Below are 11,108 nucleotides of genomic sequence, written 5' to 3'. Positions count from 1 at the left end.
CCGGAGCAGGAGCCGGAGCCGAGGGAGGCCCCCCGGCGATCCCGAACCTCGAGGGCGGGCGTCAGCGGGCGAACATCTGGGCAGCTGCGGCGGCAGCGGCCGAGGCCGGCCCTGCTCCGGGCCCCGAGCCGCTCCCGCCCGCTCCCCGCGCCGCCCGACCCCCAGCGCCGGCGGAGGACAAGGGGCAGGGGGAAGGACCCCCGCGCTGGGCGGAGACGGAGGGTCCGGGAGGGAAGCCGGGGAGGGAGGCGGCGGCCGCTAGTCCTCAGAAGCCCGGCGGAGGTCAAGCAGTGCCGCAGCCCGGCAACTGGAAACCGCCATAACCCGGCAGTGCTAACCTGGAAGTTCCTGTTCTTCTCGCCGCTAGAAAACTTAAAGCCGTACGACCCCATGAGGGGCCGGAGCTTGGCGGAAGCCCAGCGGGAAGGGCGTATGTACCTTTAAGAGTGAGGCTGACATTCGGGCTTCCTCCTCTCCCCCCGGCTCCTCCTTCCCTCCGCCTGTCAAAGTAGTCCTTGGATGTGGGAAAACTGGGACCACGTGCTTTTGGAGTTCCGAACGGATCCAACCATCTGGAGAGTCCTCCGTCCGGAGGGCTGTACACCTGCGTAGCCAGCCCTCTCACTGCTAGATCAAAGGCAAAGGAAAAGGACCGATTGGTGCAAAATACAGCAGCTGTCTTTGTGGTGGCCAAGAACTGGAAATGGAGGGCATGCCCACCAGCGGGAACAGCTGAACAAGCTGCGGTATATGATTGGGATGGAACGCTTATGGATTCAGAAAGGCCGGTGTCAGAGAAACCTGGGCAGACTTCTACGAACTGCTGCAAAGGGAAGTGAGCCCAGTACTGTGCACCGTAACAGCGATGGTGGAAGGATGCCCAACTGTGGGAGACTTAGCTCTTCTCAGAAATTTTCAACATTCATTTTTTGAAATATTTTGAGTTCCAATTTTTCTCCCTCCCCAAGATGGCAAGCAATCTGATATACATAATGTAATGTAAAACATGTGTCATTAGTCATGTTGTTAACGAAGAAACAGAAAAAAGGGAACAAAAACCAGGCAAGAAAAACAAAAAAGTGAAAATAATGTGCTTCAATCTGTATTCAGACAATATCAGTTCTTTCCCTAGATGTGGACAGCATTTACAATCACGAGTCTTGGGCTTGTCTTGCATCATTGTATGACTTAGAGGAGCTAAGCCATTCATAGTTGATCATGGAAACAATGTTGCTGTTACTGTGTACAATGTTTTCCTGATTCCCACTTCACTTGAATCAGTTCATGTAAGTCTTTCCAGGTTTTTCTGAAATCAGCCTGCTCGTCATTTCCTATAGCGCAATAGTATTCCATTACAGTCATCAACCATAACTTGTTCAGTCATTCCTTAATTGATGGGCATCCCATCTGTGTCCAGTTCTTTGCCACCACAAAAAGAGCTGCTATAAATATTTTTCTAGTGGGTCCTTTCCCCTTCTTTGGGATACAGGATCTGTGTCTTCTTTTGCAAGATGGCTAATAGGGAAATGTTTTGTATGATTGCACACATAATCTATATCAAATTGCTTACCTTCTTAAGGAGGGTGGAGGGTGGGTAAGGAGGAATCGAACTCAAAATTATAAAAAACAAATGTTAAAAATTGTTTTCACATGTAATTGGAAAAAATAAATACAAAAATTTTCCAGAACAACAATATACATGTATACATACTGTTGAAGTTCGGGGTGGTGGGGACCCCGAAATACCCACATGCCAGATCCTGCTTGAATGAATTCGACACAAACCTTCTTAAAGCCAAAGAAAAACAAAGTTTATTAAAGATTCGTCACATTAGGTTGACTCTTAAGGAGCCTAAGCATTTGTAACGCTTGTATTAATAAGTGGGCCAGATAGAATCTCAGCTAGACAGAGTATGAGCTGGACGGAATCTGAGCACCTTCATGGAGGCAAGATGGAGCTTAAATACAGAAAAAGACTGACGGAAGAATCCAGGTGTTGCCAAGTAGTCTGGGGTAGATCAAATCCAGGGAGGTTCCTGATAGGACTGGCGGGTAGTCCAGACAATCCACAAAGCAGGCTGGGCAACTAAGACTTCCAGAGAATGCTGAGTAGTCAGGAATATCAAAAGGATGGTAGAATCTGAGGTAGGAATATGAAGACAATGCTAAATAGTCTGGACAACAGGATTTTGATAAGATAGGGAGTATGGGCTGGGAGAAATGGGAGGGGAATCCAAGGAGCCCTCCCCAAGGAAAGGGACAAAAGCCCTCCTGATCCAAGGGAAAAAGGTCTTGGCTTGGGCTTGTAACCCATCATTACAACAACATATGTATATACGTATGTATGCATGTGTGTGTATGCACATATATGTATGCATGTATACACATACATTTGTAGCCTTAGAGCTCAAAAAAACCTGATTTTATTGGTGCTTCAGAGAGTCCCTCTGGCCCTAGTCTACTGAACTTAACAAAGATTCACTTTTAAATAAATTTGTGCATTACTGCCCTTACTAAGATTTTGTCAGAATGCACCCACCAAAGGCACCAACAAGCATATATTGCATCCCTCTGGTTTGGGAGACAGGTGATGGGGGCAGGGCGGGGGGGGTGATGGTGGAGAGAACAGTTACCTCCAAACTCAAGGTACTCTGTAAGTCACATTCACAAAACTATAGTTTATGAGCCCCTACACTTGCACCAACTTTTACTAGTAAGCCAGTAGACATGATTAGCCCAAAGCAAAGGCATTTACTGAGATAACAGCCTAAGAATAAACATAGAAGTCCCCTACCCCTATAAACCTGGGGTGCACTCTCCCAGAACTACACACATGGACAGTGTGAAGAGTAGGCATATACAGAGTACAGCAGCAGAAAAGAATACAAAGTGAACTCATGTAGCCAAGGTAAGTCACACCTGCTGCACTGCTGGGACCTGATGCCCATTCCTTTTTAGTGCTGTCCTGAGTGCACTGAATACTAAGCAGCTTACTCAGTTGGGCTCCTTGGGCCTGCTTCTCTTGGCATATTAGTACCCTACAGCCAAAGTTGGCTCTTTTCTCAACTCACTCTCCACATTTCCTCTTCCCCAACCATCTTGGCAACCACCTTGCACCAGGACCAAAGACCATGGTCAGGAAGTATTAACCCTTTTATCTACAGAAACTCTGTCCTGGTGGCTATCATGATCCTGATTAGTGACTGCTTCACTAAGATTTTAGATAAACCATTGTTCCCATGAGTGAGAGACTCCCTTGGGAGTCTCTCACAATCCCTATAAGTTTCTGGTTCAAAGTGATCCTTCCCTACCACCACTCACTTATATCAGTGGTTTTTCCTTATTGGATTGTAAACTCCTTGATGGCAGGGAGTCTTTGCTTCCCTAGGGGCTGATTTTGCTTCTTAAAGGGCCCGTACTGGCTAAGAAATACAGTGATGGATCTGTGGGATAGATTAGGTACACAAGACATAGTAGTCAATGACTATAGTAATCCCCTGTTTGATAAACCCAAAGACTCCAGCTTCTGGTATTAAGAATTCACAATGTGACAAAAATTGCTGGAAAATACTATGGCAGAAACTCAGCATCTCACATGTATACCAAGATAAGGTCAAGATGGATATATGATTTAGACATAAAGGATAATACTATAAGCAAATTAAGAGAGCAAGGAATAGTTTACCTGTCACATCTATGGAGAAGGGAAGAATCTGTGACCAAACAAGGCAGAAAGAGCATAACAAGATGCAAAATGGATAATTTTTGTTGTATTAAATTGAAGTGTTTACACAAACAAAATCAATGTAATCAAGATTAGAAGGAAAGAAGAAAATAGGAAACAATTTTTATAGCAAGTAACTCTGATAAAGGTCGCATTTCTCAAACGTATGGAGAACTGAGTCAGTTTTACAAGAATATAAGTCATTCCCCAATTGATAAATAGTCAATGGATATGAACAGGCAGTTTTCAGAGAAGAAATCAGTCATCTATAGTCATATTAAAAAAATGTTCTAAATCACTATTGATTAGAGAAATGCAAATTAAAACAACTCTGAAGTACCATCTCACATCTATCAGACTGGCTAATATGACAGAAAAGGGAGATGATAAATGTTGGAGAGGATGTGGGAAAATTGGGACACATACATTGCTGGTGAAGTTGTGAACTGATCCAGCAATTCTGAAGAGCATTTTAGAACTATGCCTAAAAGGCAACCAAACTGTGCATAAAAAGGGAAAAGGAACTACAATAAATGACTTAACACTTCTCAGCAATATAGTGATCCAAGACAAGCCCAAAATGCTATCCATATCCAGAGAAAGAATTGATGGAGTGGGCATGCAGATGGAAAAGCATACTATTTTCACTTTATTTTTTCATAGTTTTTCCTTTTTTTCTGTTTCTTCTTTCACAGCATTAGTCATGTCTTCCTGACTTATTAGACCTTGAGTTCAAATCTGACCTCAGACACTTACCACCTGTGTTGGTCCTGGGCAAGTCACTTAACCCTGTTTGCCTCAGTTTCCTCATCTGTAAAATGAACTGAAGAAGGAAATGGTGAACTACTCCAATATCTTTGCCAAGAAAACCCTTAAAGGGTCATGAAGAGTAGAACATGACTGAAAATGACTAAACAACAACAACAGACATTTCTTTATACTGCTTTTAATATCCTTATATTAACAACTCATTATCTCTGCTGTCTGCCACTTTAGAAAAGTAAATACTCACACTGAAAATTTAAGTCAGGTCCCTATGCTCATCAATATGAGCTGGCTACAATACGCACCTGCCTGGAACTCATTGTATTTACTGCATTCTGTCTGGTACACAGCTGGTTGTGTATTTGACTTACTGGCTTATAAACTCTTTAAAATCAGAAAATGTTACTTAGTATTTGTATCTCTAGCATCCAGGACTGCCTTGAACAGAGTAAGTGTGTTTGCTGAACTGAATTCTCTCAAAAACATAGAGTGTAGATTCTTAGGAAAAACACTTGTTGATTGTAGCCTATTATATTCAGAAAATTATGGTAGATGATTCAGAGAATTATCTTGCTCTCCTACTGAAGGCCCCAGCTTTTGATGCTATTTCTTTAAATCTGCCCTCTCCTTTCAATTTCCTCATCTGAAAATTTTGGAAAGGTGGGAGGTGGAATGGATATTAGAACTAGATGATTTTAAAAGTTACCATTCTAAATGTAAAATGATATAGCATAATGACAAAAGATAACGGACTCTGGGGGTAATTATCTTTCTTGGTCACCATACTAATGGAATTCCAATTTAGGCAATTTTTCTAGCTCCTCATCCTGTTAAGATTGGAATGGGCAGTCCTCGGAACTGTGGAGGTGGCTTTTGGTGGAGGTGAAAGCTCACATCAGGTGGGATCATCCATGAGAAAAATGCAGAGCTACACCCTGGCCAAGAGAGGCCACTGCAGCCATGCCTCATGGCCTACCAGGGATTTCTTCGGTTCCTTTGAGGATTTATGCAGATCAACCAATTGATGCTGATGTAACAGTCATAGGTTCTGGCCCTGGAGGATATGTTGCTGCCATTAAAGCTGATCAATTGGGCTTCAAGATAGTCTGTGTTGAAAAAAATGAAACACTTGGTAGAACTTGTTTGAATGTTGGCTGTATTCCTTCTAAAGCTTTATTGAATAATTTACATTTTTGTCATTTGGCTCATAAAGATTTTACCAACAGAGGAGTTGAAATTAAAGAAATCTGCTTGAATTTAGAGAAGATGATGGAGCAAAAGAATTCTGCAATAAAGGCTTTAACTGATGCAATTGCCCACTTATTTAAGCAAAATAAGGTCACCCATGTGGCTGGATATGAAATGATAACAGGCAAAAATCAAGTCACAGCAGCAAAATCTGATGGCAGCTCTCAAGTTATCAATACACAAAATATTCTTAAAGCCACAGGTTCAGAAGTTACTCCCTTCCCTGGAATCACGATTGATGAAGATACAAAATACATCTACAGGTACTTTATGCTTAAAAAAAAGTTCCAGAAAAAATGATTGTACTAGTGCAGGAGTAATAGGTTTGGAATTGGATTCAGTATGGCAACGACTTGATGCAGATGTGACAGAAATTGAGTTCTTACGTCATTTTGGTGGTATGGGAATTGACATGGAGATTTCTAAAAAATTTTAGCAAATCCTTCAAAAGCAGGGATTTAAGTTTAAATTAAATACCAAAGTTACTGGGGCTACCAAGAAACCTGATGGAAAAATTGTTGTAGCTGTTGAAGCTGCTTCTGGTGGAAAAGCTGAAGTTCTCACTTGTGATGTATTCTTGGTTTGTGTTGGCTGATGACCCTTCACAAAAATTTGGGACTGGAGGAACTTGGAATTGAGCTGGACCTCAAAGGTAGAATCCCAGTCAATACCAGATTCCAAACCAAAATTCCAAATATCTTTGCTATTGGAAATGCAATTGCTGGCCCCATGTTAGCTCACAAAGCAGAAGATGAAGGTAGTATCAGTGTTGAAGGGATGACCGGAGGCACTGTACCTATCAACTACAATTGTATACCTTCAGTGATCTATACGCATACTGAAGTTGCATGGATTGGTAAAACAGAAGAAATGTTGAAAGAAGAGGGTGTTGAGTACAAAATTGGAAGGTTTCCTTTTGCTGACAATAGCAGAGCTAACACTAATGCTGACACAGATGGCATGGTGAATGAAGATCCTTGGTCAGAAATCAATAGACAGAATACAAGGAGCACATATTCTAGGATCAGGTGCTGGAGAAATGATAAATGAAGCTGCCCTTGCTTTGGAGTGTAGAGCATCTTGTAAAGATGTTGCAAGAGTTTGTCATGCCCATTCAACTGCATCAGAAGCTTTCAGGTAAACAAACCTACTTGCATCTTTTGGCAATCAAATTCTAAAATGAAATGAAATGAATACACTTTTCTTCTGAAATATCAGAGTTTTTGTGGAGGGCTTCTAATGTGGAAGATTCACAGCTCTGAGACTCTAAGACTGAAGTATTTTTGTTCAGAGAGCAAGTATTTAATAAACAGGTTTGGACGAAGTTGAATGACCCAGCAGCTATATATTAAATAAATTTAATAACTATTCATTTTCTGTGCATTTAGTACTGCAGAAGTAAAACTTAAAGGAAAGCTGGTAACTGTGAATTTGGTAAGAATACATAAGCTTTCTGTGGCATTACAAGAACTGTTTCATTGTTATACTTTGCTAGTTTCAGTCCCAAAACACTTATTTCTTCCCAATGATTCAGTCATTTTGAATGTTCCTGCCTTGATGTAGCTGGACTACAGTATGTGAAGTGAGTTACATTAAAAGATAGGTTGATCTAGTGATTTATATTTGGTTTTCATATTGGAAACAAATAATTTAAAATGAATAAAAAGTTCATATATGTATAATAGAATAGTGTAAATATAGGAAATAAATGTTAATCATTGAATTTTTATTAAACCATTGAATTTTTACAGTTCAGAGATAGACCTTTGGGGGGGGTGGAAATGGAATTTCCAAGTTAACATCATTGTAAATGAGAAGTATTACGTACATTCAGGTGACATTGCTACAATCTAATATCATGCTTTTGGGACATAGGAGTAGTTAACTAAATGAAGACAGAAATGAGTTTTAAGCATTCATTTGGTATTCACTAAAACGGGTTGTCACTATCTTTGGAATGTAATTTTTATAAGATCTAAGACTTTCCAGTTCAATCTTGAAAAAGAACAATTTTCAAATCAAAATGTTTAATGCTACAGGTCATATCTTCAGTATTTTCTATGTTTTGGGAAAATGGCAACCATTCAAATGGCCATTTTAGATACAGGGATATGTGTTCTGTGAACAGATCTGGAAGTAGATGATGTATCAGAGAAAGCCCCGACATTAGCAAAACTCTGAACTTGCCTATTCTCTTTCCTTATTTAGTTATTTAGTTATTCTCCAGTATATCTAGGAAATAAGTAAAGTGTTTTTTCTAATACTATGTGAATTATTGTTTCTAAAAATGCTATAAAATTACATTTGTTAATGAAAACAGAATTCCTCTTGTAATGGTTACTCTTCAAATTATGAGTTTTTATATATTGAGCAGTAAAGGAAAAATAGGTCTGTACCTATGTAACAATATAAATTACTACAGGATGGTTCAGAAGGCATTTATTAATTTTGGGGTACATTCAGTCAAGAAATCTACTGATTTCTAAAGGGAACAATTTGTAGTGGTGGTTCAGAAATTCTTACTAAATGCAGTCAGAATGGATATACGTACATATTATTTGAAGAAATATAAAAATGTTAGTTAAGATTAGCATATGCTGTCACTCAAACATAAGTACTCAGGGTGGGTCTAACTGTTAAATTTTAGTGGCTAAGCTAGTTTAGTTGTTCAGAGTTGGTACCTCTGACATTTTAGATTGTTTTTTTTGGTAACGTGGAAAGATAAGATGTTGTAATTAAGGATTTACTTCTTTTAGAAATGTACCAAGGTGACTCAACTTTCAGCCCCTTAGAATATTGAAACCTTATTTCAGATTATTGTCTATGACTCTAACTTCACCAAATCATATCTGAACTCCAAGTTGATACACGCATGAGAGAAAAAGGAGTTACTTGGAAGAGAGTTGACATGATTAGTAAAAAGGAAATCAGAGGTGTCAGACTTGGGACCCAAACTGAATGAAAATGATATTGGGAAATGTTTAACAAAATAAACAAAATAACCTAGAAAAAAAAGGATTGAAGTGGGATAGTCATCTTTACTTCTTTTTTCTTAAACTTATATGGTGATGTCATTATGAGTTTGGTCCATTGCCAACCAACCCCCTACATGAAGTACTCTATAATTTAGGTTATAATTTAGAATATTAGAGATGTCCCTTATCTTTTTAGTCCAACCTGAGTGTTTTGCTAAATTAAAAGTCGTAAAGATTTAAAGTAATTATTAAGTTTTGAATTTGTATTCTTCAGTAAATATTTGGGTAGAGAATTTTTTTTATTATTATTCCAAAAGAGTCTATTTTGTTCTTCCTATGTTTTTTCCTTGTGTTGACTGGTTTTTATGTATTTTATTTTTTTACGATAAAGATGGGACAATGTCACTCTAGGAATTTAGAGCAGTGTTTGGATTGTATTCAAGTAAACTGAGTCTGTAAAAGGAACTAAGACTGAAAACCTGCATGGCCAAGAGCTATTGTGTTATTATAAAAGACTGTTGAGGCATAGTTACATGTTTTTAATTGATTATGAAGGTAATGTGGGAAAGAATTGTTTTTTCAATTAACAACATTTTCTCAGTTGCCTACGTGCAAGATCCTGTGTTAAGAACTGGAAATACAAAAACAAAATAAAAATGAAACACTCCCTGACTTCAGAGGTTTCACTGTTTGGTGGGGATTTTGCATGTATACAGATAAGTATAAATACAAGGTAACTTGAAGAGGGAGAGAATACTAACACTAGAGAAAGTTAGTTGAAGAATATAAGAATCCTAGTTTACTAGCCGTGGGACTTTGAATGAATCCCTTCCTACACCTGGCCCTCTGTTTCCTTGTCTGAAAAAATGAGGGGCTTGAAATGTTTTCTGGAGTTTGAACATTTTAAGATTCCAAAACTAAAAAGGAAATGCGTTTGATTATTTATTTAATTGTGGGTAGGAAATGGCAACCTAAGTGCAAGATGATGAAATGTGAGTTTGGAGACAGAAAATGTTTAAGCTAATTATAAAGATAAATATGCCAGAGGAAATGCTAAAGTCTTTTTTTTTATTCTTTTTTTAAAATTTATTTAACTTTTAACATTCATTTTCACAAAATTTTGGGTTCCAAATTTTCTCCCCATTTGTCTCCTCCCCCCACCCCAAAACGCCAAGCATTCTAAATGCCACTATCGCCAACCTGCCCTCTCTTCTATCATCCCTCCTTTCCCTTGTCCCCATCTTCTCTTTTGCCCTGTAGGGCTAGATAACTTTCTATACCCCTTTACCTGTATTTCTTATTTCCTAGTAGCAAGAACAGTACTCGACACTTGTTCCTAAAACTTTGAGTTCCAACTTCTCTTCATCTCTTCCTCCCCACCCATTCCCTTTGGAAGGCAAGCAATTCAATATAGGCCATATCTGTGTAGTTTTGCAAATGACTTCCATATTAGTCGTGTTGTGTAAGACTAAATATATTTCCCTCCATCCTATCCTGCCCCCCATTGCTTCTATTCTCTCTTTTGATCCTGTCCCTCCCCCAGAGTGTTGACTTCTAATTGCTCCCTCCTCCCATTGCCCTCCCTTCCATCCTCCCCCCCACCCTGCTTCTCCCCCACTTTCCTGTATGGTAAGATAGGTTTTCATACCAAAATGAGTGTGCATTTTATTCCTTCCTTTAGTCAAATGTGATGAGAGTAAACTTCATGTTTTTCTCTCACCTCCCCTCTTTTTCCCTCCACTAAAAAGTCTTTTGCCTGCCTCTTTTATGAGATAATTTGCCCCATTCCATTTCTACCTTTCTCCTCCCAATATATTTCTCTCTTACCACTTGATTTCATTTTTTTAAGATATGACCCCATCCTATTCCTTTCACTCTGTGCTCTCTGTCTCTGTGTGTGTGTGCATGCGTGTGTGTGTATGTAATCCCATCAAGTACCCAGATACTGAAAAGTTTCAAGAGTTACAAATATTGTCTTTCCATGTAGGAATGTAAACAGTTCAACTTTAGTAAAGTCCCTTATGACTTCTCTTTGCTGTTTATCTTTTCATGGTTCTCTTCATTCTTGTGTTTGAAAGTCAAATTTTCTTTTTAGCTCTGGTCTTTTCATCAAGAATGCTTGAAAGTCCTCTATTTCATTGAATGACCATTTTTCCCCCTGAAGTATTATACTCAGTTTTGCTGTGTAGGGGGTTCTTGGTTTTAGTCCTAGTTCCTTTGACTTCTGGAATATGATATTCCACGCCCTTCGATCCCTTAATGTAGAAGCTGCTAGATCTTGTGTTATCCTGATTGTATTTCCACAATACTTGAATTGTTTCTTTCTAGCTGCTTGCAATATTTTTTCCTTGACCTGGGAACTCTGGAATTTGGCCACAATGTTCCTAGGAGTTTCT

General features: G+C 39.2%; 1 pseudogene; it reads left to right on the top strand.

Annotated features, from left to right (window-relative positions):
• Positions 1-5,409: 5,409 nt before the first annotated feature.
• On the top strand, positions 5,410-7,416 carry LOC140531607 (dihydrolipoyl dehydrogenase, mitochondrial-like; annotated as a pseudogene).
• The last annotated feature ends 3,692 nt before the right edge of the window (positions 7,417-11,108 follow it).

This window comes from Notamacropus eugenii, chromosome 3 (genome assembly GCF_028372415.1).
Source record: "Notamacropus eugenii isolate mMacEug1 chromosome 3, mMacEug1.pri_v2, whole genome shotgun sequence".
Taxonomy (NCBI): Eukaryota; Metazoa; Chordata; class Mammalia; order Diprotodontia; family Macropodidae; genus Notamacropus; species Notamacropus eugenii.
The sequence above is the reverse complement of the archived record's forward strand: the minus strand, read 5'-3'. Positions and strand labels throughout refer to the sequence as shown.